This window comes from Colius striatus, chromosome 1 (genome assembly GCF_028858725.1).
Source record: "Colius striatus isolate bColStr4 chromosome 1, bColStr4.1.hap1, whole genome shotgun sequence".
In the NCBI taxonomy this organism is placed as follows: domain Eukaryota; kingdom Metazoa; phylum Chordata; class Aves; order Coliiformes; family Coliidae; genus Colius; species Colius striatus.
In genome coordinates this window covers 22,900,711-22,926,627 of record NC_084759.1, presented here as the reverse complement: position 1 = coordinate 22,926,627, position 25,917 = coordinate 22,900,711, and the positions used below count along the sequence as shown (strand labels likewise).

At 44.6% G+C, this 25,917-nt stretch overlaps 1 protein-coding gene across 1 annotated transcript in view; it reads right to left on the bottom strand.

Moving 5' to 3' along the window:
* Positions 1-19,903: 19,903 nt before the first annotated feature.
* PDS5B (PDS5 cohesin associated factor B) overlaps positions 19,904-25,917 on the bottom strand; it is a 136,326-nt gene continuing 130,312 nt past the window's right edge. The window contains exon 36 of the transcript XR_009818494.1: positions 19,904-19,936. The gene's annotated coding sequence lies outside the window, so the exon portion shown is untranslated. The remainder of the gene's footprint in view (positions 19,937-25,917) is intronic.

The window sequence follows — 25,917 nt, the reverse complement described above, 5'->3', positions numbered from 1 at the left end:
AAACAAGCCCAAACCAAATAATTGTCTGTTCTGACCTCTCTTGATCAGTACATCCTATGAGCTGCAGAGATACACTTTCTATTTTTGGACCCTCAGAACTGGTGATACATAATATCAACCATAACAAAGACTCCCTAAAAATTGTCCCCACATGTTTATTGCAGGTCTTGAGCCCCAGCAATGCAGGTACCTGGCAGAGAGAGCACTGGGAAACAGAAACTTAATCTATAAATCCTCCCATCTGAACAACTCTTGCTGCTATAGAAGTTGATGGGGTCACTAAATTATATTACCAAGAGTCATTTCAGGGTAGTGTATGAGGTTCAACAAGGCCAAGTGCTGCCTTCTGCACTTGGGCCACAACAACCCCAGGCAACGCTACAGGCTTGGGGCAGAGTGGCTGGAAAAGCTGCCCAGAGGAAAAGGACCTGGGGGTGTTAATTGACAGCTGACTGAATATGAGCCAGCAGTGTGCCCAGGTGGCCAAGAAGGCCAATGGCATCCTGGCCTGTATCAGAGAGAGTGTGACCAGCAGGATCAGGGAAGTGATTATCTCCCTGTACTTGGCACTGGCAAGGCCACACCTTCAATACTGTGTTCAGTTTTGGGCCCCTGATAACAAGAGGGACATTGAGGTGCGGGGAGCGTGTCCAGAGATGGGCAATGAGGCTGGTGAAGGGTCTGGAGCCTAAGTCTGATGAGGAGCAGCTGAGGGAACTGGGGCTGTTTAGTCTGGAGAAGAGAAGGCTGAGGGGAAATACGATCACTCTCTACAACTACCTGAAAGAAGGCTGTAATGAGGTGGGGATTGGTCTCTTCTCACAAGTAAGAATGACAGGACAAGAGGAAACGGGCTCAAGTTGCACCAGGGGAGGTTTAGATTGGAGATTAGGAAACACTTTTTCACTGAAAGAGTTGTTAGCACAGGCTGCCCAGGGAAGTGGTGGAGTCACCATCCCTGGAGATATTTAAAAGCTGTGTAGATGAGGTGCTGAGGGATGTGGTTTAGTGGTGGGCTTGGCAGTGTGAGGTGAGTGGACTTGATCTTAAAGGTCTTTTCCAACTGAACTTATGATTCTATGACTATTTCTTGACTTAGAGGGAATGTTAAGACAAGTAGCCTGAATTAGATTCATAACAGGTGGAAAGCAGAGCAATGTTTTTGCTGGGTAGATCCATAATCAGACAAATTTTTTTCCTCCACACATCTCAGGCACAGGCAACTCTCTCTGCCCTATGCCTCTCATCAGATGAGTACAATGACAGATACAGAGACATCCACTGTCCAACTCCCCATTCCCAGCCCTTCCTGGTCCTGCAAGCCAGAGCATAGATGGATAAACAAGCAATAGTAGGAGACAAGACGCAGCTAAAAGTGCAGGAGGGAGCAATTACATCCTACATGATTTAAAGTTAGTTTCCTTGCTCGGCTTTTATTAATGTTTGAAGGAGGAGGTGGTACTGTTCCTCATGTAACTTTGAGATGGGTATGAACTATTCTCTAGTGGGTGGTGTGTGGGAAAAACAAAGAAGGAAAGCCCAGGTGATGTGCAGCCAGCACAGGAACACTGAGCTACGATGCCACACAAGAGGATACACAATATTCAGAACAGTAATCAAGGCTGTGGATGAGCTGTGCCCAGTGCCCCTGGAGAACCATTGTCTGCTCTATACACCACAGAATGCATTATGCCAGGCAACAGAAGCAAGATAACCATCAGCTTTATTGCTAGAATTGTAATATAGAAAAATGTCATTAATAAGAGTATGAGTCTCACCTGCCCATCCCTCCCTACTGCCGTTCTGTGACTCCTATTAAAGTTCTGTGCACATATCCACATCAAGCCAATAAAGGAAAAAAAAGCTCATTTTGAACAAAGAGGAAAATAAAAATATTATATATCAGAATGTTGAAAAGCTACACATGAAAAAATGAAGATTCAGCTTAACTTTATTTTTACCAGTTTTTTCACCACTAACTCTCCTTCTCCGAGCCTATGTGCTGCCTATGTGTGATGTTCTGTAGTGATATCTGGTTTCAATAAAGGGCTTTGCACCCATAAAATTCCTGCTGGTGTTGCTAGCTCTGTTCTCAAATTACAAACTATTCTCTGCCCCATCTATCTGTTCCTTTCTTGGATATTCCCATCCTGCTGCATGGTTCAGCTGCTGCAGGATGGACAGCAAAGGTTCCTGTCCCACAGCTGCCTGGACATCAGTCCTTCCACCAAGGTTATTGGGTTGAAAGACAGAGAGTAAGAGCAAAACCTGTAAGATGTAGCCTCATGTAAAAAGCACCCATGCAAACACAGGCTACTGTGGTCAGCCCTGCTTTCAGTTTGAAAATTACAAATGGCAGTAAGTGCATAGTGGCTGTGCTTTAATGATGAGAAAAGCCCACTAAGCTATTCTGTGTCACAAAGTATATCCTCCTATACCATGAATAACTTTAACAGAACACGTACTAGATCTTCAGTGAAAACACATCAGAGCTTGGAGCTTGTGAAATACAGCTGCTAAGCAACCCTACAAAGATCCTCTGTATTCCTGCATTGTAGCTACAAATACTTCCTCCCCCATGTAACCTTTGCCTTTCTGTCACTGCTCTTCCACAGCTGTATAGTGTCATAACTATAAATGAGCCCAAATCAGAATCCCAGATCTAAAATGTGTTCTCATATTTAAGGGAACCTGGAAAGAAATCCTAACAGGTGTCTGCCCTTCCTCGCTGTGGCTGGGTGATGAGAGCCCTGAATACAAACAACCCACACTTTCAAGGCTGCGTTTTTGTTTCAGATTCTGTGGTTCAAGCCTGTCTGTGTTCATTTGCTTACTCTGATCTCTACTGACAGGCACAACTTTAAAAAACTAATCCATAAAGCAAACAACTTAACCAAAACTTTTAAAATATCATCAAAGCACTAATGGTAACTAAGCCATTTACTGCATTCATGGACTGGCTGCTGTTCCTGGAATAGATGTTGAGGTAGTGCTGCTTCATTGAAGAAGGAGATTTCATTACACAACTGAATGAGAGAAACTTAAACACAGTGCTTGAGGTAAAAGAATGAATCACTGCCCTCTTGGCACATCCTCCTGTTAACAAAAGAAACGAGCATTGCCCAACTTCACCTCATCTTCCCTGAGGCTGCCCAGAGATCTCACTCCTAAGGGTCCTGGTCCGTATAAACTCCCCAGATTAGGGACTGCATACATTTTAAAAAGTAAAATTTAATAGAAAAATTGCAGACCATGTCTCAGAAATACATAGAAAGCTGTTTATTTTGTATGGTAACTAAAATTTCAACACTGCAGTACTATGATGTAGTAAAGTCACATCCAGCATATTGCATTTCTAATCAATATGGGATTGCAATACTGAACTATGCAACAAAATATTGTTAATACAAAAAATATTCCCATTAAAATACAAAGATTGAAACAGTTAATATTGAAGGACTCAATATTTATATAAATAAGTGTCTACAATTTAATCTCCCGTGGCATTACAAGGTAGCTGAGAGATACATTTACTCGGTAGAGTTTTCTTCATAAGAACTATTATTCTAGCTTTTATAAATTACAATTTCAAGACAATGGTTTTCCCTCTTTTCTAAATATGTGGGACTCTGAAAATTATTCCAGGGAGACTGAGGGTTCCAGGACAGTGCAATTCAGCCTAGAGATAATAACTTTGCTTTTCCTCAAACACCTGCCACAGATCCATTAGAAAAGCATCAGCAAAACCCAGCAATTGTGCACAGATGGAAACCCCCTTTTTATAGACTGTAAACATCAAAGTAGGTGTACCTCATTGTCATGGTTTGACATGGAGCCATTTCTGGTGATGCAGAAGGGCCTGTAAGAAGTTGCTCAAAACTCGCCCCACTTCTGAGCCAGACCCACTTCTGGGGCTGAGCCAATTAGACACCTCCATGATCGCTTTTTAAGAAGAAGCCAGAAGAGGAGGGTTCTTCCTGTTCCTTCTTGTTCTCTTTCTTTCTTTTCCAGCTGGTGGTGGTACAAGGAGTTGGAAGAGAGAGAAAAACGACCACGTGGACCCCAAGTTCAGTGAGGGAAGAGAGGAGGTGTGCTGAAGCAGAGACCCCCTTGCATCCTGTGGATTCATTTGTGCTCTGTCAAAGACCCCACATCAGAGGCAGAAGAGGCCATGTCCTGAGAGAGGGACCCTGTATCAGGAGTAGCCGCAGCTGCTGGGAAGAACCCACACCAGAGAAGTTAAGGACTGTGTCTCAGGGGGGGACTCCATATCAGAGCAGGGAAGAATGCCAGGAGTCGTCCTCCTCTGAGAAAAGAGAAGCGGCAGAGCCCATCTGTGAGAGACTGACCACATCCCCCATTCCCTGCCCCCCTGAGCCGTTGTGGGGGGAGGAGGTAGAGATATCTGGAGCAGTGAGCTGGGCCCAGGAAGAAAGGAGGGATGGGGGAGAGAGATCTTAAAGTGTTGGTTGTAATTCTCTCATCATCCTGCTCCCTTTTTGCTTTTTGTTTTGTTCTGTTTCTTGTAGGTAGCAGAATAAACTTCCCTACTTTCCTCTCTAAGTCAAGTACTGGAGTCTGTTTTGCCCAGAACCGTAACTGGCAGTGACCCCTCCCTGCCCTTGTCTCAATCCACAACAACCTTGGTTATCTTTTTTCCTCCCATCTTGCTGGTGCCTCCACCATCATAACGAGGGTGGGGGTGAATGGGGAGCACCGAGAAAGAGACTGTCATGGTGCTTCTTTGCTCACTGGGCCAAACCGTGACGCTTGTCTAGGCAGGAAGGCAACTGCCTTTGGAAAAGGAAAACAATCTTGAGGCTGAAAAGCAGGAACTTTCTGGGAAAGAGAGAATCTGCTTTCTCACTGTGGGCAGGCCATTTAACTTCCCTGTTAACAAGTGTCTGTCCAAGGTCAGCAAGTGGCCTGACTGACAAACGCAGCAGCTAGCAATGCGGGAGGGAAGAAAAAGTGTTTTGTACTCAGGACTTCAGCAAGAAGTCCTTGTCTACATTTCTCTCTCTCTGTCCATCCTAGCAAAGTTGAAGAGCACGAAAAGCAGATTCCCATGGGCTCACACACTCAGGAAGGGAAGCACTGCACACACAAAAAGGAAATCACTGCATTTGCTCCCTCCCGACATCCACACCTGCCCACGTTCCATCAGGCAACTTGCATTCCTTATAGATCACTAGCACCAGCTAAACTAAATTTATTCAAAACTTTGAATGTTAATTTCAGGAGTTGCCTTGGTCTGTCTAAGCATTAAGAGCCAGCTGACATGCCACTGTCACTGTTTCATTTGCAAATTATACTAATCTAGGCACATTTTCTATTGTTTATTATATAGATACCAAAAGCAATAAACTCATTCTTTTTTTCCCATAAGAACCTAAGCGCTATGTAATTGCTATAACTCTGGTCTTATAGCAATTTTTTATGTTTTTTAACTCTCACAGCAAAAGGCACATAAATAATATATTTGTATTACATGTTTTATTAAAGGCTTTCAATGTGGTTTAGAAAAATCAATTCATACCCACAGTACTGCTGCAAGACAGGAAACTACCTGCTTCATCTAGTCACTGACACCCAAAATCAGTGTTAGCCAGGTGTTAACTACTCCATGCGCATCTGGGAGGGTTATGCTACTCTAATGAAACAAATGTTAATAAGAGTTTATTTAAGCCTCTGTAATTTCTCCATGTAGAAAAGGCACGTGCCTTCCTAGAGCTGACTGAAGGTATTTGGCCACTCAGTAACAAGGGAACAAAATGCATTTTCTTCCTGAATAACAGGAGCCCCAGTCCTGGGGGGAAAAATTGCAGAGAATTCCCAGAGTCATTTGCTAACTATTAAAGTTGAGGAATACAGAGGGCTTGAACTGATTGAAAACACAACTGTACATCAGACACTCCTGGGGATGCAGATGCTCCATCCTAACCACGTTCACTGGGAGCATGGCAGCTTGGGGATCTGTGGGGCCGAGTAACTCTTCTCTCATCACAAGCCGTGGGGAAGCTTCCAGACATTCCTGCTTGCCCATACATGCAATACTGAGGTCCATTTGGGCAGACTGAGAGTATTTTTCCAGCAGCATTGCTAGCTATTTTCATTGGCATCTGTGCAGTAAGGTTTTGGCAGCATTTAGCACACACAGTAAGCAGGACTGCTTTGCAATTTTGTATGGCATAAAACTTTTGTTATGACCTTCATTTTGCAGTAATCTTAGCATTCAGTAAAAAAAAATGCTAATGAAAACGTTTATGAGGGATTAACATGGCAACAAATACAAAACTGCTGTGTAGTTTAAAAAAAATACTAAATACTTTTCTCATGACTCCCCTAAATATTCTAAATTATTTATACTGACCTTCTGAGCAAATCTAGCTCTTCAATTTAAGCTGCAATACTAAATAGAATAGAAAGATTATTAACAGTGCTTGAAGTCGCATGCCTCATATAACACATTGGCAATATCCTTCATCTCTGCAGTTCTACTGCTGTGTTCATGTAGCACATGAAATTTGGGGGCTTTTGTACTAGAAGTATCAAGGGGTTTGGTTCTTTCCTCCTTCTCCAGACCTTCTGTAGGTAATTCCCTGGACAGAGAGCAGGCACAAAGATGATGTTAGGGCAAGAGTCACTGGCAGAGCAGCCCTGTCCATTTTTGTTCTAGGGACAAAGCTCATCCAGCAGATTGAGGCACTTTGTTGGGTGGTACAGAAATGTTCTGTAGCTTGATGTACCCTGGAAGGGGTAGGCTTCTAGGTACTGGTTTTGGGGTTATCATTAAATCTGAGCTCTATTACCCAACAATCCACAGCTGTGGAGAATAAAAGTTGTGAAGATTGATAGGCACGTTCCAGTTTTGTACTGTAAAGTTTATTCTTCACCCTTCACTAGCTATCATCCCATTAGCACAAAGTATCCATCTCAATCTCATTTGTACTGAGCCCTGTAAACACCTGTCTTCATGATCATCAGGCTTTGGTATGGTCCAGATTTGAACACTGAAACTGAGCATATCTAAGTGAACTCGTTCCTTCATAGCTTTACGGCAAGAGGTTAGACCATGTGGTGAGGTGGTGGGGAGAGCGACTGGAGGCACAGACACTTTCCTGTTTGAAAAGAGATTGACTAGTGTGGGATGTTTATCTTAGGAAAGGATAAACCAGACATGATAAAAAGATATGACCCAGTCAAGCATCTGCAGTGCTTCTGCAGTGAAGTTCAGCAGTCCCAGCTGGTGTGTCAGGGAGACTTTGCTAAGCCTTTTCTAGCCTTTCCGGTTGGATGGACAGAGAAATTAGTTATAACAGCACTTGTAAATACTGCTTAACTCAATGCAAGCAGAGAAGATTCCAGCCCTTTTATACCCTTCCAGTAATGCCAAACATAGAGAAGGAAATTAAAGTAGATGACAGAAAAAGTAAAGCAGCTCTTCTCAGGGCAGGCATACCTTAGAGATACATACTTAAAAACATGCTTAGCACAGTGCCAGAGAGTGAGAGGTCTAGCTGGGCCAAATAGCCTGGGGGATATTTGTTACCACTACCTATTCTGCAAGCACATTCAAAGTCAAGTCCCTTGAGACAGCAAAATTTCATCTACTCTCCTTCTAGCCCTGCACCACAGAGCAACAGATAGGTCATTAGTTCTGGCATCTCTTAATGGAAATTCAAAACACTGCAGTTTTCCTGTTTACATTACAATGTTAATCATAAAATTCATATAGCCTAAATGCTAACAGAATGGATTGCTGTGATAATTTTATATGTACCATGCATTTTAATTGAGTGATCACCTGCCTGTACATTTTCTGCTACTTCCAGTGCTTTGATTTATGTCCCTAGAAACTGTCTCCCTGCTCTAGATCACAACACTACTGAAAAACAAGGTTTTGGGGCCATTTTAAGATTGCTTGCAGTAGTTTTCCTTTCATTAGGTTTGCTAAAGTAAACAACTGAAGTAAACCAATTACTGCAAAAGGCTTTGTTGCCTGGTTGCACAGATTCTGAGAGCAGGAAAGACAAAAGATGGAAGTGATTGTTCAGAAAGCCTCAAACCAGGGAATAATGTTAAAATGCCCAAGGTTGTTCTGCTATAGAGTCTCCATCCAGTTGTGTATTGCAGCTTTGCACAGGGAGGTGCCCCTCCAGATGTCCCACTTGCTTCTAAACACCTTTCAACAGAACTGTGCCATCACTTTCATTCAGGACAGATATTCACACTCCCAGGCTATAGAATAGGTTCTGGACGTCTATTTGCGACAGCTCTTGTAGCATAACTTTGGCATTCTGTCATCAGGATAACATGCTGGCTCGGGACTTAGGATGTTCAGGAGGGCTGGTGTTAAGTCTTGCTGACAAAACCAAACCGGAGTGCAAACCTCACAGAGGAGGTGCCAGTGGAAGGCATGTGCTATCAGTGAAACTGTGCATGATACAGGACTGCATCCAAGATCACTGCTCCAAAATCCACACGCTGGTTTTATGGGCAGTAAGCTTGTGGGCAGTGTTTTGCTCTGTGGCATTCAGCAGAGATCAGTCAATAATCCAAATATACAGAAGGTTCTTCTTTCAGACCTCAGCTTGAATATGACAGTGACTGAAACTGTGTTTTACGGCTGACCTGAAATATAACATCAGACTAAACTCTGATCTGCTCTGCCAGGTATGTCAGAGTAACATATGGCTCTGCACTGTGCAGGCTCATCCAAGCGAAAACAGGAGGCAGACTGGAACACCAAAAAGCCAAGGCCCTGTAGCAAATACTCCATGAAGCCACTTACTGGGTTTGAGGCAGTGTGTAATTCTGTCCTGAAGTTAACTATTAAAAAGGCAACAGTTTTAAACGCTGCCCTGAAATACAAGATTACAGAACATAAAGCAGGTGAACTTGCCATCTGGAATGGTGAGAGCTGAATACACAGGCACCTGCTACATTTAAAATGACAGCCCAAGCCACGAGAGGAATTACCAGGAAAACAAAGCAGACAAATGCTCTTTTGATTGCTACCCTGATTTTCCCAATCACATGCAATGGCTGTTCGCCTGCCATCAGGTAAGCGCTCAGTGTGCAATGTGATGGTTAAAAGGCCAGTGCTATTTTTAGCTGTGTACACATTGCAAGGTAGCAGAAATGTAGGGCAATTCACAGAGGCAAGGCACAGGCAATCCTTGCCTGAAAGCATGCAGCTCTCTAACTGCTGCTTGGAGAGAGAGAGGACCGCTGTTCCCGTCAAGAGCTGGTTTATAGTATCTACGTGTCAAAATCTAGTTCAAATATATATGTCCTCAAATACAAGTGGCCAAGTGTATTAGATGTTTTTGTCTGGGGCTCTGTTTAATCTGCCACAGGGGTGAGACAAGGGCAGTGCATGACCCTCGCAAGCAGCCTCTCAAGCTTTCTGACCCGAAGCATTTAGTTCTGGCCAATCTGTTTTAAATCCCACGTTGGCAGTGACTCTGGGTTCATTCTCAGAGGGCACTGAACTGGGCAGATCACTGTCCACCTCAGTCTCTTCACACCAGGGTGAGGGTACAAGGACACAGGCAAGCCAAGGGCTGCTTAGCAGGGCTCCAGGCCAGCTTGGGAGCATTTTGGACAACATGCTAACAAAAGGCATTCAGTTTTTTGACGATCAGTAATGGTTTCTGCACAATTTTTTCCTTTGCAGTGCCCTTAATGGGCAGTGGTGTCATCTCCTGAGATCTGTGTTCTTCTGGCAGTTTTATCAGGTATTTAGATATGGAGGCTATTCTGAGCTGCAGTGAAGTTGCCATTCTACGTGGGGTGGCACATAGGAGAGACAGCAGCAATTTTTCTAGCTGTCTTGGCCAACAAAGCAGCTGTTGCTGCTGGGAGGAGAGAGGAAACACAGCTGTGCCTACAAGCTGGTCCTTGGAGGTGCCAGACAAGTCTGATGTCAGTGCAGAAGATGGCCTAGTTCAGAAGGAGGGTAGGCGTGACAGAACAAGGAGAGGGAGCTGAGTCCTGCAATGACAAGGTCACATCAGATAACTATCCATGTATATTTTGCACACCTTGAAAGGTGAAGCAGGAAGAAGTGTTCTTTGGGGTAGAGCTAAGAACAGTGAAATAGCTGGCAAAAGGAAAACATTTTTAGGGCTGAACGTTAGGAAACATCTGAAATGATGAGCAAGTGGCACACGATTTGAAATGAGAACATAAGAATGGCAAAAGAAAAGAAATTCTGTGCCTGACCTGCCATTTTCCCATACTACAAACACTGATTTAACTGCAGAAAAACATGTTTGAGCTAAGGTGAAGGGAGTTCCTGCAGTTATTGACAGGAAGGCTCGGGGTGAGAGAGGTGGTGGCTTAGCTACTTCTCACTAACCATCTGCAGATTATTTAATGTCTGTAATGTGCTTTAAAGATGAAAATCACTGAGTGCTTAGTAAATCAGAACAAAAAAAAAAATATCCAACAGTGTCATCTATTAAATTACAAAATAACCTCTCCGGGGAAGCCTCAGAAGTATTGTCACCAAATAAATTTAAAACTAAGCAGCTTGAAATGTATTTACTATAGGAAAGAAACCTGCATTTGCCCCAAGGAGAAGAGATGCAGTGTCCTATGGCTTCAATAGTCTTTCATCTGTGTTTATTTCATTGCTCTTTCCTGATGCAGAGGGCAGAGAGATGATTATTTAAACTATTTTTTTATCTGGAGCTGTCTAGTGAAATGTGCTGACAGGTACTATCCATCGACTGTGTATTTCAGGTAATTCACTAGGCAGGCAAGTAAAGGGGCCCACATTCCTTGACAAAAAGCACACACTTGCTGGAGGAGGATGCAGCTTCTCTTTGAGACCAAGACAAGCTGCCAGCTTTTGTCATTTTCAAGGCAAACTAGAAAAAAAAAATTACCTAGATGCATTTCCAGACTGATGCACACAGCAGGCAGCAAGCAACAGCTTGGTCTAACCCAGGCTGTCATGGGGTGCACAGAACAAAAGGAAGAGGCAAGCCTTTTCTTTTTCCTTAGGGTCCTACTGCATCTGGTCTGTGCAAAGAGTGGCTCTTTTCTCTTGCTATCACTTACAAGAGTCAGTACTGTGTTGTCTATATTGCCCATGGCAGAGGGAAAGGCAAGAGCAGGGGGAAGGTGAACAGAAGTCCAAAGAGCAAAGTCAGCTGGTAGAAGAAGCCACTCAGACTGCCAACTTTTACATAGCAACATGAAGCTCAGTTGTTATGACTCTGATTTCACATCAGAGCTACATCCCTGTTTGGGATGGCTATGTATTGCAGCCCCAACTCTGTGGGCACCTCACTGAACAGCCACATCTGTCCTAAAAATCTACAAAGCAGGCTAGAGGCTCCAGTGAGGTTTTTTATAGCCTCCAAGTAAGGACTGCTCAAATTTCCTGGGAGGCTCTGGCAAGTCTTGAGCCACAGGATAGCTGCTGGGAGAAGTTCCTGTGATTCTGTGATAATGAGGCTGGCTGCAGGCCTTTAAGAAGATTCAGCTACTGCCTCACCAACAGAACTGTTCCAAGGCTCAGCAAGAAAGAGAGAAGACAGGGCAGCAGACACTGCCACAGAGAGAGGCAGGTGTGTCCCAGCACTGAGGCTGCCATCAAGAACAGCAGGGAAGATAACAAAGTGCAAATTAACTGCTTTTTCTTAACTTGTAGGTAGATTCAATATCCTTTATTAAAACTACTTTTTATGTCATTACTTGATCATCTGTAGGGGTTTGCAGTAATTAGGAAGTACAGCAAAAAGCAGAAATAATTTGATGCTGTTACTGAGCTGAGTATACTGAAGTTGTTTTTTTTAAGAGCACACACATAGATTCTCAACATAATTGCTTTACTATGGAGTTGGCATTTCTGTGTAGCAGTAGAGGACTCATAGCTTCCTCTGCCTTCAGCAAAGTGATAGATGCAGTAAAGATATACTTCAGACATTAAGATACTTTGCAGGCCACAGAAACCTTCAGGGCTGGAGAAGGGGAGAGAGAATGGAAAACGAAAATTGGAACTTCTCAAATGATGCTTTCCTCTCCAGCTACATTCTGTGGTCCAGAACGGCAACACGTTGGAGTTGGGTAAGAGCTGAAAAACTCCATTTCCAGAGGTAATCAGACAAGTATGGCAGGTGCAGGCAGGAAGACAGGACACTAGTTCCTCTCATGCAAAATACTGTGATAGATACAACCTCCTACTACACAGTCCTTAATTAAATCTTCCTATGCAGTGCCAGCGATAAACTAATGAGGATGGCTGGCCACTGTCTCGCCCTGGGTTTTATCTTTATGGGCTCTTAAGCTAACTTGTCCAGTCCTGCAGTTTGCAAAGACATGGTATGTTGCTGGTAAATTCAAATCTCCTCCCATCACTGCTTGTCCTACTTTCTCTGGGCTACAGTCCCAGTGCTGCAGTACAAAGTGGCAAGCCAGGTACCATAATTCAGGCAAGAAATGTGAGCTACTGCTGCTCAAAACTCAAGATGCTCGCAAGAGGAATTTTGATGCGTGAAAAGGATCTCATATCACGTCTCTGCATGTGAGACATCAGAAATCAATCCAGAAATCTACTTCTCCGCGTATTCAGGGGCTCAAAATGAATATATCTCAGTGGTAGAATCTTCATGCTGCATCTTAATGGGAAATTACTTGATAACCAACAGTCAGAACCGAAGTCTCAGTTATAGAGATCTCTCTATATTGAATCAAATTTGTCATTAAAATTCATCAAATGAAAATTTCACTATCAGCAAATTTGACTGATGTACTAGAAGATTTTTCAAGAGCCATATTTAAAGTGAGCTAGAAAATGAGGACATATTCCAAAAAATGCACCAGATTGTTGTAAATAACATATAGAAATGTTTTTTAGTTAGAAGCTTGTTTTATGATAAGGTATGTTAATATTCATACTCGCTCACAGAAAATAAAGTCACAGTGCATGTGCCAAACTTCATCCTAAAGGCACCTGATTCAAATCATAGTATAAAACCTAAAAATAAATCTTGTTTTATTGCAAGTTTCCTGCAGCACATCCATGTTATGATGCAAAACAAAATACAATGCACTGTATTTTGAATACAGCCTTTTGACATATCTGAATGAAATATTTACTGTACGTAATAGATGAATCGAGAACAAATGACCTCTGAGCTTTCCTCTTAATAACCAGTGAGCCATTCACTTTCCCTTCCCCAAAAAACTTATGATGTAGAGTAAAAAATTTGTTGCAAAGCTTATGAAGTACTGATAACAAACATTCTGAGTAAAAGATATATATTTGACTGAAACAGCTAAATCAGAGGGATGGCGTTTCAGAGTTTCAGAATCACATTGGTTCACCTCCTACAGAACAAGTAAGTGATTCACTTTCTTGTAAATAAATAACTAAAGAAAACATCTAGTATTGACTTTAGGGAATTTCTAAGCTATTTCACCTCCATGGCTTCTCATTGAGTATTCTGAATGCACGATGACAATCTTTTTATGAAGACATTGGATGCACTTTGTTCACAGAGAAAATCTGGATATGGACAAAAGAAACACAACTTAAGGGCAAAGCCAAGAATGTGTTGTTACCATCACTGACTTGCAATCATTGCATTATTAATCCTAATCTAATTATTACAGGAAACAAAAAGAGAATGCTTCAAGTCCTGAGATACAGGGGAAACTGTTACACACATCTCTCAGTTTCTACCTCTTCTCCACTGTTTATACTCACCTTTCCGCTGCCCACCTGGATCCTAAGGTGGTTGGCCTCATATCATATATGAGGATTTATGTGTACTGGATACTTTCTCTTTGTTCTTTTCATTGTTCAACATTTTGTTTCTTTTCAATGTTCAACATTTTCATCAACGACCTGGATGAGAGGACAGAGTGTACCCTCAGCAAGTTGGCTGATGACACCCAACTGGGAGGACTGGCTGATTCCCCAGAAGGCTGTGCTGCCATTCAGCGGGATCTCGACCAGCTTGAATGTTGGGCAGAGAGGAACCTCATGAGGTTCAACAAGGACAAGTGCAGAGTACTGCATCTGGGAAGGAACAATCCCATGCACTAGTACAGGGTGGGGGTCAGATTGCTGGAGAGCAGCTCTGCAGAGAGAGACCTGGGAGTCCTGATTGATAATAAACTAAATATGAGCCAGCAATGTGCTCTCATGGCCAAGAAGGCCAATGGCATCCTGGGATGCATCAAGAAGAGTGTGGCCAAGGGAGGTTCTTTTCCCCCTCTACTCTGCCCTGGTGAGGCCTCATCTGGAGTCCTGTGTCCAGTTCTGGGCTCCTCAGCTCAAGAGGGACAGGGAAGTGCTGGAGAGAGTCCAGCGCAGGGCCACCAAGATGATCAAGGGAATGGAACATCTTTCATATGAGGAAAGACTGCGGGAACTGGGACTGTTTAGTCTGGAGAAGAGGAGATTGAGGGGGATCTTATTAACACTTAAAAATATCAAAAAGGTGGGTGTCAGGAGGTTGGGACATCCCTTTTTTCTATTGTAGCTAGCAACAGGACAAGGAGTAATGGGATGAAGCTGGAACACAAAAAGTTCCACTTAAATATAAATAGAAACTATTTCACTGTTCAGGTGAGGGAGCCCTGGCACAGGCTGCCCAGAGGGGTTGTGGAGTCTCCTTCCTTGGAGGTCTTCAAGACCTGCCGGGACATGTTCCTATGTGACCTGATCTAGGTGAACCTGCTTCTGCAGGGGGGTTGGACTAGATGATCTCTAAAGGTCCCTTCCAACCCTACCATTCTATGATTCTATGATTCCCCATAAAACCAGTTTTACCCAGTTGCCAGGTCTGCCTTGATTTCACTATGAGCAACTGACCACTGATGCCTCATTTATAGCTCCCGGGTGTGAAGCATTATCCCATGCCTTCTATTGCCATCTCGCATTTGTACTCCTCTGTAGTGCATCCAGTAGCTTTCCTTTTGAGGCCTCTGCTATGATACCATGTTTATAGTTCTCCATGATGCATCATTTTGCTAGAGTCCTACATTTTCATTCTACCTAAAATAGCTACTTGTTACTCTCAGCTAGATAAAAATAACAGTTATATCACAGAACTGTACAAAGCTAAGAAAAAGTCACATCAGTCACATGGTCATGAGGAAACTGTTGCAGCTAAATAAGCTAAAGCAAAGCCCCAGGCAGGATAAGACAAGCCCAGACAAGCTTTGAGTCCTGAGGTCTTACAGAGCTCCTGAAAAACTTCTGGCCTGTTACACACAGCAGCAACCTGTGTTACCTCGAATACAGTAAATACAAGGCTACAAAAAGTTTGGATGCATGTGTAGAACATGTGTAGAACTCTTGAATGTTGACCGGTTGTGAAATAAAAGCAGTGATTGTCTCAAACACCCATCCTTAAAGCACAAAGGTAGCAGACACACCCATGGACCCCCCACATCCACGGGGAGGATGAAAGGGTGATGGACTTTACAAGAAGCCAAGTGGTTTTGAGAAAACAAGCTCTGGCAGTCAGAAGAGTGGGTCAATGGCCATTGATCAACAGCTTAAATAGTGCACCTTGATAGGGACCACACGCTGAATTAGACTCTCTAGCAGCCACATTCTAGAAGAAGAATTAGAGACTGAGAATGGGACTAGTGACTTTGTCTCAAACATTGTGCTGATCTGGCAGAGGGTTGGAGGGGCCTCTCTATTCCTATTACTGACCTCTGTGTTTGGGATCCAGTTGAACTTTCTGGGTGAGTTACTACTGGCATTCTCTTATCTGGTTAAGGGGTTTACAACATAAGGTCTTTTGCTAAGATTTTCCATCTTCTCTAACTTCCAACGAAAATAGGGTGACACCCACTCCTGATGAGACAGGACAAAGAAATTACTTACATATGTAAGAGTGGCCCTTGCTCAGACACCTGGAAATTCTCACCTGAAAACTCACCACTGAGAAGCAATGTTCAAGATAACAAAGGACCAACTGGATCCTGCTGGATCCACAGGTGGTGAAACTTCTGCTTCCATCTCTCTCCTGTCTTTTCCTCTCTCTTCCTTTCTTTTCCTCTTCCCTTCAGACTATCCATTTTCATAAGCCTTAATTAAGAATAAAAAACCCCAAGCCATTCTGTGCCATCTGTGTTTGTGTCTTAATACAGCACAGGGTAAAAGGAACATGAACCCTTCCTGTGAACCGTAACACTACCTTAACCTCTTCCCGTGAATCAGGACCTTATACTAAATTGGCATCATGGACAGGATATTATCGTGCTGATTATGCCAACCTCCCTGTGAATTAGGATATTACAGTATGACAGTCTACAAGTGTAGTCCATCCTTGAAAAGCTCCTTGAAATTGCTGTAACAACAGGTTAACAGCTGTACCTATCCTGACCTGGTTGTGCTAATTGGTGACTCTACTGTTTCCTTCCCAGTCAGTCTAGTTTAAAGGGGGGGGGGACCTCAAAAAACTTACAAAGTGTTTTTGTTGGGTTTTCTTTCCTGGAAACTGTTTTTTCCATGTACTTCAACCCAGCTAAGTGCATGCAGGGAAGTGTTTCTTCAGGAGCAAGACCTTTAATAATCCACCATAAGCAGGCCCCTAGACTTAGGAGACAGTTGAGCTCGGTTCTCTTGCTGGTTCTTCAGCAGTTCCTTCTATGATCTTGAGGAAGTCACTGATAATCTATGACTTGGAGCTGATCTTCCTCCTGCCAAATCAGGGCAGTATTGTCACTTAAAACCTTACGACAAAGCAGTTCAACAGCTACAGATAAAATGTACCACTTAAATGGAAGCTACTGCTTTATTATCAAAAAAGTCACCTCCAAACCACTTTTGTAATTTCCGACTTGGACCCTTTTAACTGGCACTATAACGCCGCTTCAGCCAGACTATATCCCAGCAAACACACATCTGAAGCAAGTGCTGTGTGTATGACTGGATGAGCTGCAACAAAGAAGCTGCCCTACTGTGGCAGTTAAGCCCTGGCTGGGTGCCCCATTCTATCACTTCCCCTCCTCAACTGGACAGGAGAGAGAGAAATATAACAAACGGGTCATGAGTCGAGATAAAGACAGGGAGATCACTCGGCAATTAGCATCATGGGCTGTAAGTGGGTCTCTGCTTCCCGGTGGCCTCCATGGCTGCAGGGGCAGGGCCTCACCATGGGCTGCATCACAGGTCACAGGGGAATCTCTCTTCCAGTGCCTGGGAACCTCCTCCCCTCCTTCTCCACTGACCTTGGTGTCTGCAGAGATGTTCTCACATTCCCACTCCCTTCTGCTGCTGCTGCAGTTTAGCAACTGCACAGCAACTTCTTCCCCTCTCCAGCATGTTAATCACAGAGGTGTTACCTCCATTGCTAACCGGCTTGGCCTTGGTCAGTGGTGGGTCCATCTCAGAGCTGACTGGCACTGGCCCTGTCACGTACAGAGGAAGCTTCTGGCAGCTGTTTAAAGAATCCACCCCTGTAGCCCCCCACTACCAAAACCTGGCCACATAAACCCACTACACCTACATTCCTTACTCCCATTTTCTACTACAAAGCAATCATATTCCAGAAGTGAGCATTGGGATCCTCTGGGGGAAAAAAAAATAGGATGAAAAAGGAAGGAGGGGAAAAATCATAACTCTTAATGCCATGGTGCCTTTATTCTTCTTCCCTTAGTCGTAACCCTGCCTGCTTCAAACCAGCTCCTGCTGTGCCGCTCCCTACCACACTCTTACAGCAACTCCTCTGCCTCAGAAACACATCCTGCTTGTGTTCAGTTCACTTACACTTCTTTTTAGATCAGACTACATAGAACTTTGAAGCCAATAAAAATTCGTCTGTGTTTAACTGAAAGTTCAAGGTCACAAACATACCCAATTTAATGCACTTCCAGGGAAGATCTCCTCAAATTCTTGGTTCCCCCCTATCCTGACTGGGCCCAGCTCCTAATTATATTGTCATTTCTGTTCTGACTTGAAACAAAAATACAGAGATGTCTATATTCACAATTACTCCTCACTGCTCCCTACAGTACAAGCTTTTCTAAGCAGATGCTTCACAAAAGATGCTTAGGCTTTCTACCTAATGATGCTTTAAAAGCAACTCTATGAGGCCTCCAAGTCAAATGGAGTCTTGGAGTTTCCCATGAAAGAAAATCCTACAACGCAAAAAATCTCATGTATTTTTTTGTTTTTCAGGGTTAGATTCCCTGATTGGCTCAACACAAACTTTGTTATATGCACTGGCACACTACCCCATTCTGTTTTCTGCAACATACCCTGGCGCTTTATGCTGCTTCTGACGTATACTCTTCAGGTCTGCACGCACCGTTAGATGGTTCATGGACTTTCATAAATTGTGAAAACCACAGAAACTGCACATTAATTACTCTGTGTCTCAGATAGACACTGATCTTTGTAAACAGGCAAAATGCACTGCATTCTTTAACACTTAGGAGAAATAATGACTATAGGTGAATGCTTCTATTAGTGATTTTTCTAGAAGCAGAAATTACTGAGAAGTGTAGCTGTTCTATGAGTGGTTTGAGTTACAGCTGTAGGCTGAATCTAAGTCAGAGCTTTCTTAGGGAAATTATTACCTGAATCTTCTATATATCTGATGCTATTAATCTTCTCTCTCTCTCTTCAGAATATCTCCCAAACTTACCTTCTTTTTTTAGGGTATTTGTCATCTCCAATTGCTTAAGTTAACCAGATTAACCTATATGCTCCCAAATGGGTCTGTTATCTTGGCACAGAGGCACTGCACACCCAACAAGCCCAAACCACACTTTTCATTCATTTTGCTCAAAACCCAATGGTTCCTGAGTGCTGCTCTCAAACAGAGACATCACATGATTCAGACACTCCCACATTTTCTTTCCCACACTTGATATGGCATTTTTCTCCAGAGCACTTCCACTCCTTTGCTTATGACAACTAATGAAACCAGGCCTGCACAGAGAGAGGGTATTTAGTGTTACAGCTTAAAGGTTACTCAGCCCACGCAGGCCTGCTCAGCACTGCACATTTCTAGCACTCTCTCCAATTTATTTCTAAGTACTCCTACCCAAAGGTCTTCTATAATTAGGCCAAAGACAATAAATTCATAGAGCACCATTGTTTTCCCATGTTTCAAAGCAGTCACTCAGGACTGTTAAATGCTCTGAATTGATTGAGCATAGGGATTACTTTATCTCCAGGGGAGATGATGATCAGTATTTCCCACCCAGTTCCTGATCCGTCTTTACTAATTTATCTTAATAACATCTTTGTGTTTTGACTCAGAAGGAAAGTGATCAAAGCAGAGAACATAAGCATGCTCTCAAGACTGAAGTTGGCCAGAGGCAATCAGCAGAGCAAGTAAACAGCTCTTCAGCAGTCTGAAGAACAGTCTGGTCTAATGTGAGCATTTTTGTGTTCCTGCAAACTCTCTCCCAGCTAGCCCCACTGGCCTGGGAGGTCACATCTGCTCTTCACATTATCACTTGTTGTCATCCCATCCCTATTGCCCCTTGTCACCCTTGAACTTAGTTAACCACTAACAGGACAGCAAACCTTGTGGTTCTCTTTTTCTCCTTAGTAAGACAGCATGGAACTGTATTCCTTATGGGAACAGGAGCTGATCTTACAAGCACACCAGGCAGCTCCTGGCTTCACTTTAACCCTGGCACTGACATGTGAGGAGTACTTACCTGTCAGCATGAGTTGCAGTGCTCAATCTTCTCGGTGTAAGGTTCGGGGCTTAAAGGGTCAGTGAGTGTCAGCGTTTCAACACTATCCTGTTTCATGTGGTCAGGAATAGAGAACTGAGCACAGAGGAGCTGGAGGAGCCTACGTTTCAATACTCTGTATGTCTTACTCAGTATCTTGCCATTCCTGATGATCTCCTCTGTTCAGACCTTCTCATCTCAGAGAAATGAAATTGCTTTGCTGTAGGTTGGCTCCACATCACATCTTGAATAGAACAACCTAATCAGAAAGGAAAATGAGAGAGAGATTACACTCCTTGTCTTTCTGCATGGGAGCCTAAAACATAACTCCTGCTTATTTTCTTGGCTCTCTGTTATATTGAGAAGACAGACTCGATGCAAAGGAGCGCTTCAGAGTGTTCATTTTAGCTTCTACTGGAGCTTGGTTTTTAAAGCGGACTTTGCTCCCAGTGAGCTCAGGAGCCAGTGCAATCTAGTTTAAAAATGATTTTCTTTTTTTCTTTTAAAATCAATGAGCATTAGGCCTATCCTGTATTCTCATCTTGCTCAAGGCCAGAGGTGGACAGAAGCAGCTCAAATTTGATTGAGAATCAATGCATACAAATACAAGGTCATGTGCCTGGGAGTAAGAGCGACACACTTGCTGCGCAACAAGGAGTGGGCTCCTGCTAGGCAGCAGCTCTGGAAAGGCCACAGGAGGTGGCAGCAGGAGAGAGTCCCAGTGTCAGCAGCAGCAGCACGGTGCTGTAAGGCAGGAGAGCACACAAACACAGCCACAGTACGCCCTCCCTGTTTGGCAGTGATCAGACTGCTGCTGACACACTTGAACCCAGGCCTTGACTTTGAAGCACCGGAGATGTGGGTAAGGCACTTGCAATTTGTGAGTGCTGTTAGTTTTGCAGGTCCTCTCATCTTTCTTTCTTCCCAAAGCCTTGCGTACACTACAGATACCTTCTTTGCTAACAGTGAACTTGTGATGAAGCCCAACACCAGGCGACAGAAGACACCAGGTACCTTTTAAAAAATGACGTTGGGCAGATACAGATGTTCTTGTGCTAAATGTTTGTCTGAAAGGCACAGACCAATTCAGTCAGCCCCTTCATACCAGCTGCTAAGAAAAGAAAAAGGAGGAAAGCTAGTAGGATCCCAAAAGAGGAGCAATCCTGTCTCTACAGGCCTCCCTGGTGTACGTCGTGCTCAAGAGCACTGCTGTGACACATATCTAGGGAGAAACAAGCTAAGCTTAACCTAGGAGACTTTAAATGAGAAACTAATCTTGTTCCTGGGTCACAGCCTGACTGAAGACCACAACTTGAGAGGTTCTTCACTAAAAGCCTGTCAGTGGTGGCAGCCAGTGCCCGGAACATAGGTGATGGAGGAGTGAGTGATGCAGCCCTGATGAATGTCCAGGGCCTGGGTTCAGCTCCATTCCATCACCAGCAGCCACTAATTTTTTTCCTTTTGGAAAAAACCCTCAACATCATATTTTGGAAGTCTTGCTATTTCCACTTTCCTTGTACATAGTACTGCTTTGGAAAAACTAACTTCTGCCCCTACAAATTTTATTCCTCACTCACCAGCATCTTCCATAAATCCACTGCTGAAAACAGGCCAGAAATTTTTAAATGTTGCCTTCTAGAAACCACTTCTGAAAGCTAAGGGATAGGAAGTGACCACCATCTAGTCATTGCTTTTTGTTGTTTAATCCAGCTAAAAAGCCTGCCAGATTTATCATGATAATTCAGGGTTCTCCCATGCATGTCAAATCAAACAGCCACTGGGCTCTCTGGAGCTACCACTAAGCTCATTGGAGCCTCTACAGAACTAGATCATCAGCTCTAATTACAATTTTCCATGACAAAGTAGCTTTAATCTCCATGCAAGGCATGTGTCAGCCCTGTTTCATCAGGGAGGAAATCAGGCAGAGATGAAGTCTGGCTAACTAGCTCTTCTCTCTCTCCCCTTGATATCCCCTCCACTTGAGAGTGTTTACAGAATACAAAAAGCATCAGCAAGTTTCTCAGTCCCAGACAGTGACAGACCAGACAGGTCTGCCATGCCACCAACGGATGGCTTTGGTAGGGCTGATCTCACTCCTTTATGTGAAAACATGGACTATCTCACTTCCTACAAGGTTGTTCACATACAGGCTGGGGACTGCCAAAGGCACAGGGGTGAGCATCTTCACATAGGAGATCTGCTCTGGCCTTCTGCTGTGTCCTGGGCTCCTGCACAGACAGCAGAGCCCTTGTCTCCACCATGTCACTGTGATGCTTTGAGAATCCAGGAAGGACCATCCCAGAACAGGGACTTTAATCAGATATCTCTATTGGGAAGGGATGGACAGCCTTTTGAATCCTGTGCCGGCACTGTGGAAAACGGTGTGTCACTATGGCCAACAGCACCTCAGGGCAGGTCAGCATCAGCCTGCACTTGGGTACCCCCACACAGAACCATCACTGGTTGCTCTGGGCCCAGCACTGTGACCCACACAAACCTGCCCCTCTGCTTCCCTCTCCAGCTGCCTCACTGCAAAGAGAAACAGGACTTTAGACATGAACTCATATAAATGACTCCCAGACAGGACATTCAAAACTGGAAAAAACCCCATCCCACCTCATAATAAGGTAGCTTTTGTTTGTACGTTTCGTCAGTCCAAAAAGCTCTGTAAGTTTTGCTCTGCAAGACATGTACCATAAGGTTTCTTTCCTAAATGTCGGACCGTTTTCATGGCACTTCCTTGATATCTCAATAACTACGAACATCACTGCTGAGCAACATTGCTCCCACACAATGGGAAGGTTGCTGCCCTGCTCAAATCAAGATGCTTTATTTCAGTCTCAGCAAGTAAGACATTTTGAAGAACAAGAAGCTCTTTCCAAGATGCGGTGGGGCTGCTTGTTCTCTGAAACTCAGGTGCTCGTAACCCTTTCTTGGGAAATATTGTGCTTAATAGGTTTTCTTTCTAGTGTGAAAAGTAGTCCTCTGCAAATCATGGGAGATTTTGACTGGTTTTACCCTATGGTATTAGAGGAAATAGGAGAGAAGAACTAGAAAAGCCAGAAAACCGAAGGAAAAAGTACAAAAAAGGCTTCTACTCTGAAGAGCAACTAAAAATAATTTAGTGATACCCTTTGGGTTTTTGGGTGTTTTTTTATGGAAAGCACATGCTTGCATGTCGTCATGCCAAGCAGTGACGTGAAACGTTGGATAGCTGTACCTGATAACGTGCCTATCTTTGTAATAGCCAATAAACTAAATTACTTGTGAACTCTCCTTCATGGGTGTGTGTATACATAAATTCAGCTTATGTATTTTCACCAGTTTTCATGTTCTTGATGGCATTATTCACTTTTTCATGAAAAAAACTGCAAACAAGCATCACCTGCTTTACTCTTCCCTCCCTTAAGGAAAGCAGAACAGCTCTAGGAACCAGAGCTTTAATGCGGTAGGTGAAAGGTCTCAGGAAAAAAACAAAGCACGGTACCAAAAAAATATCCTTGTAATGCAAAAACACCCGAGTCTGAGCGCCGTGCACACCCTGCGCCCAGCCGCCTTCAGCGGGTCCGTACCGGGGAGCGCGCAGAGCCCAGCACACGCGAGGCCCAGCAGCCTCCCTCGCCACGCCGCACCGCGGCGGCTGGCAGCTTGCGGGCTGGGCCGCGTTCAGCCACACGTGTCACGGGCCCGAGGACGCGAGCAGCCGGCGGTCCGAGCCGCGGCGGGATGAGCCCTGCACCGCAGCCAGCGTCCTCCTGCTGATCCGCGAGAGGCTTTCGCTCTCAGGCCTCCATACCACACCACGAGCATACGAAGGCTCGCTGAAGTTCGGAGCGAAGTTCTGGCCGTCGAGGCGGCGCCCGAAGGGCTCCCAGCCAGGCTCGGCCAGGCCGCGGACAGCCGGGCCGTGCGGCTGCCCCGACTCCGCCGGCCCTGAGCCCACCCGGCGGCGCCCCCACCCCCAGACCCGCACTACTGCGGCCGCCGCGCCGCGGAGACGGCAGCGCCACCTGCCGGACGCCGCCCGCACCCGCAGGCCCACTGCCCCTCGCCCCTCCGCAGGGCTGCCCGTGCACAGCGGCCCGTCGGATCCCTCGCTCCGCCGCGGGGCCGCCCCGCACAGCGGCCCGTGCACAGCGGCCCGTCGGATCCCTCGCTCCGCCGCGGGGCCGCCCCGCACACCGGCCCGTGCACAGCGGCCCGTCGGGCCCCTCGCTCCGCCGCGGGGCCGCCCCGCACACCGGCCTCCTCTGGCGGCTGCCCCGGCCGCGGGCCATGCGCGGGAGCGCGGCGTGGCACAGGCGCCGGCAGTCGCGGCACAGCCCTTGCACCTTCCGCAGCCGCCGTCGCCTTCTGAGAAACAAGCTATGCTGGCAGCTAACACAACAACCAACTGTAACACTGTTAACTGCTGCAGAACAAACAAATTCACCTTCATCCCACAACTCAGTTTTACTTCAGTTGCACTTTTACCACGTTAAGTTGCTCCTCTATTCCTTCAAGTCCCAGCTCTGTTTTTTCTTTCTCCTCAAGCTCTGACAGTGGTGCCCTGTCCTTTGTCAGCTCCTCGCGATCCAATCTCTTCTCACTTTGCCAAAAACCCAAACTGGCTGTTCTCCATGAATCTTCAGTAGCACCAAACCAGCTCTCTACCAGCAATAAGATGTAGGTGGACCTGCTTGAGCAGAGGTGTTGGACTAGATCTTCTCTAGACATCCTTTTCAGCCCCTACCATTCTATGATTCTATGATTGCATTACAAGTTCAGAAACATTCACTTGGAAAGTGTGAAAGCAGCTATTTGAGAGGTCTATTAATGTTCAATTAAAATCTTTAATCTGCATTCCGATGTCAGTCCTTGAACATATAAAAGCAGACAGGCCCCAACAATCCCTTGATCATTTACACACAGGAGAATCCCTGCTCCAAGAAACATTTCCCCAAGTAGTGGTCTGTCTTTCCTCACCTCCCTTTGCTCTCCTGTTACTTTATATAGGAAACCCTTGCATCAGCATTTGTCTGTTACTGCACATTTGCTGGTGCACATTGTGGAGCACAGAAGTATAACTAATAAATCCCCAAGGAGGGTCTTGCCCAATAGAGTCATTGAGCCCAAACATCAAGTTAATTGTTCTAGAACAAAAACAGAGTAATTTTTGTCTTGTTTGATTTTTTTAATCAGGAAAGACAGCACACCCATTTGTTTGGACATCTGGCAAGTTATAACCCAGGAGACCGACAAGAAGGGTGCGATCTCTGCAGGGCTCACCTTTGTCAGACAGTTCTGGTAGTCCATACCCTTGAGGAGAGCAGGAGGGGCTTTGGCCAGACTGTGGTTTTGGATCTTTCCCTTCTCCTCCCCCATGAGTACTATGCTTAATGCTCACAGGAAAGGGCTGCCTGAAGCACCAAGATATTTATATTTGCATATATTTGTCTTCATTCCCTCTCTGGAGCAGATGAGAATTTCATTGGACACATATATGTGAGGATGACAACTGTATTTGTGAACTGGAAACATTTTTTGTCATTTGGAAATCCAGCCTAGCGTAACAGGGAATTCACCCACTAGCATATGTTTGATGTCGTCTATGCCACCTGCAATATTGGCTGCATTATTAGTTCATGGAGACAGAAAGATACACCAGAAGGTAAACCTAAAGATAGATACAGCTTGGTATTTCTTTCTCCTTCCAGCACTCCTAAACCCTATACAGACACGGAGGTCCTGCTGTCTCTGTGAACAGACAGCAACACGTCCAAACCTGCAGTGAACTGACACCTAGTTTCTTCTGCTTGCAGAGCCCAAATTCATAGATATACAAACATGGTTACACAAGTTTGTTAAAAATACACCACCCTGTTTAAAAAAGGTGCTTACAAACCACATTCCTTGATCTTCTTACTGCAAACGCCACCCTAAATATGAAAACAAAATTATCTTGTCTTCTAACTTTTCCAAATTGCTGTGGTATCAGCTATGCCCACTGCCATGGATTTTAGACAGAGATTACTTATACTTTGTATAGGTAAAGTCTGCACTAATCTTAACACCAGTTATGAGCTGTTACCCTGGTCTCATTGGAACTGACCACTCAAACTGTCTTGGCTCGGGAGGATCCAATTGCTGAGGCCTTTCCTAAAGCAGGAGAGACGCGAATATATGGTCCACCAGTTTGTCTGTTCTGCTGCTGCTAAAAGAAGCAAAGAAATTTCTGTTGTAGTAGTATTTAGTATTTCT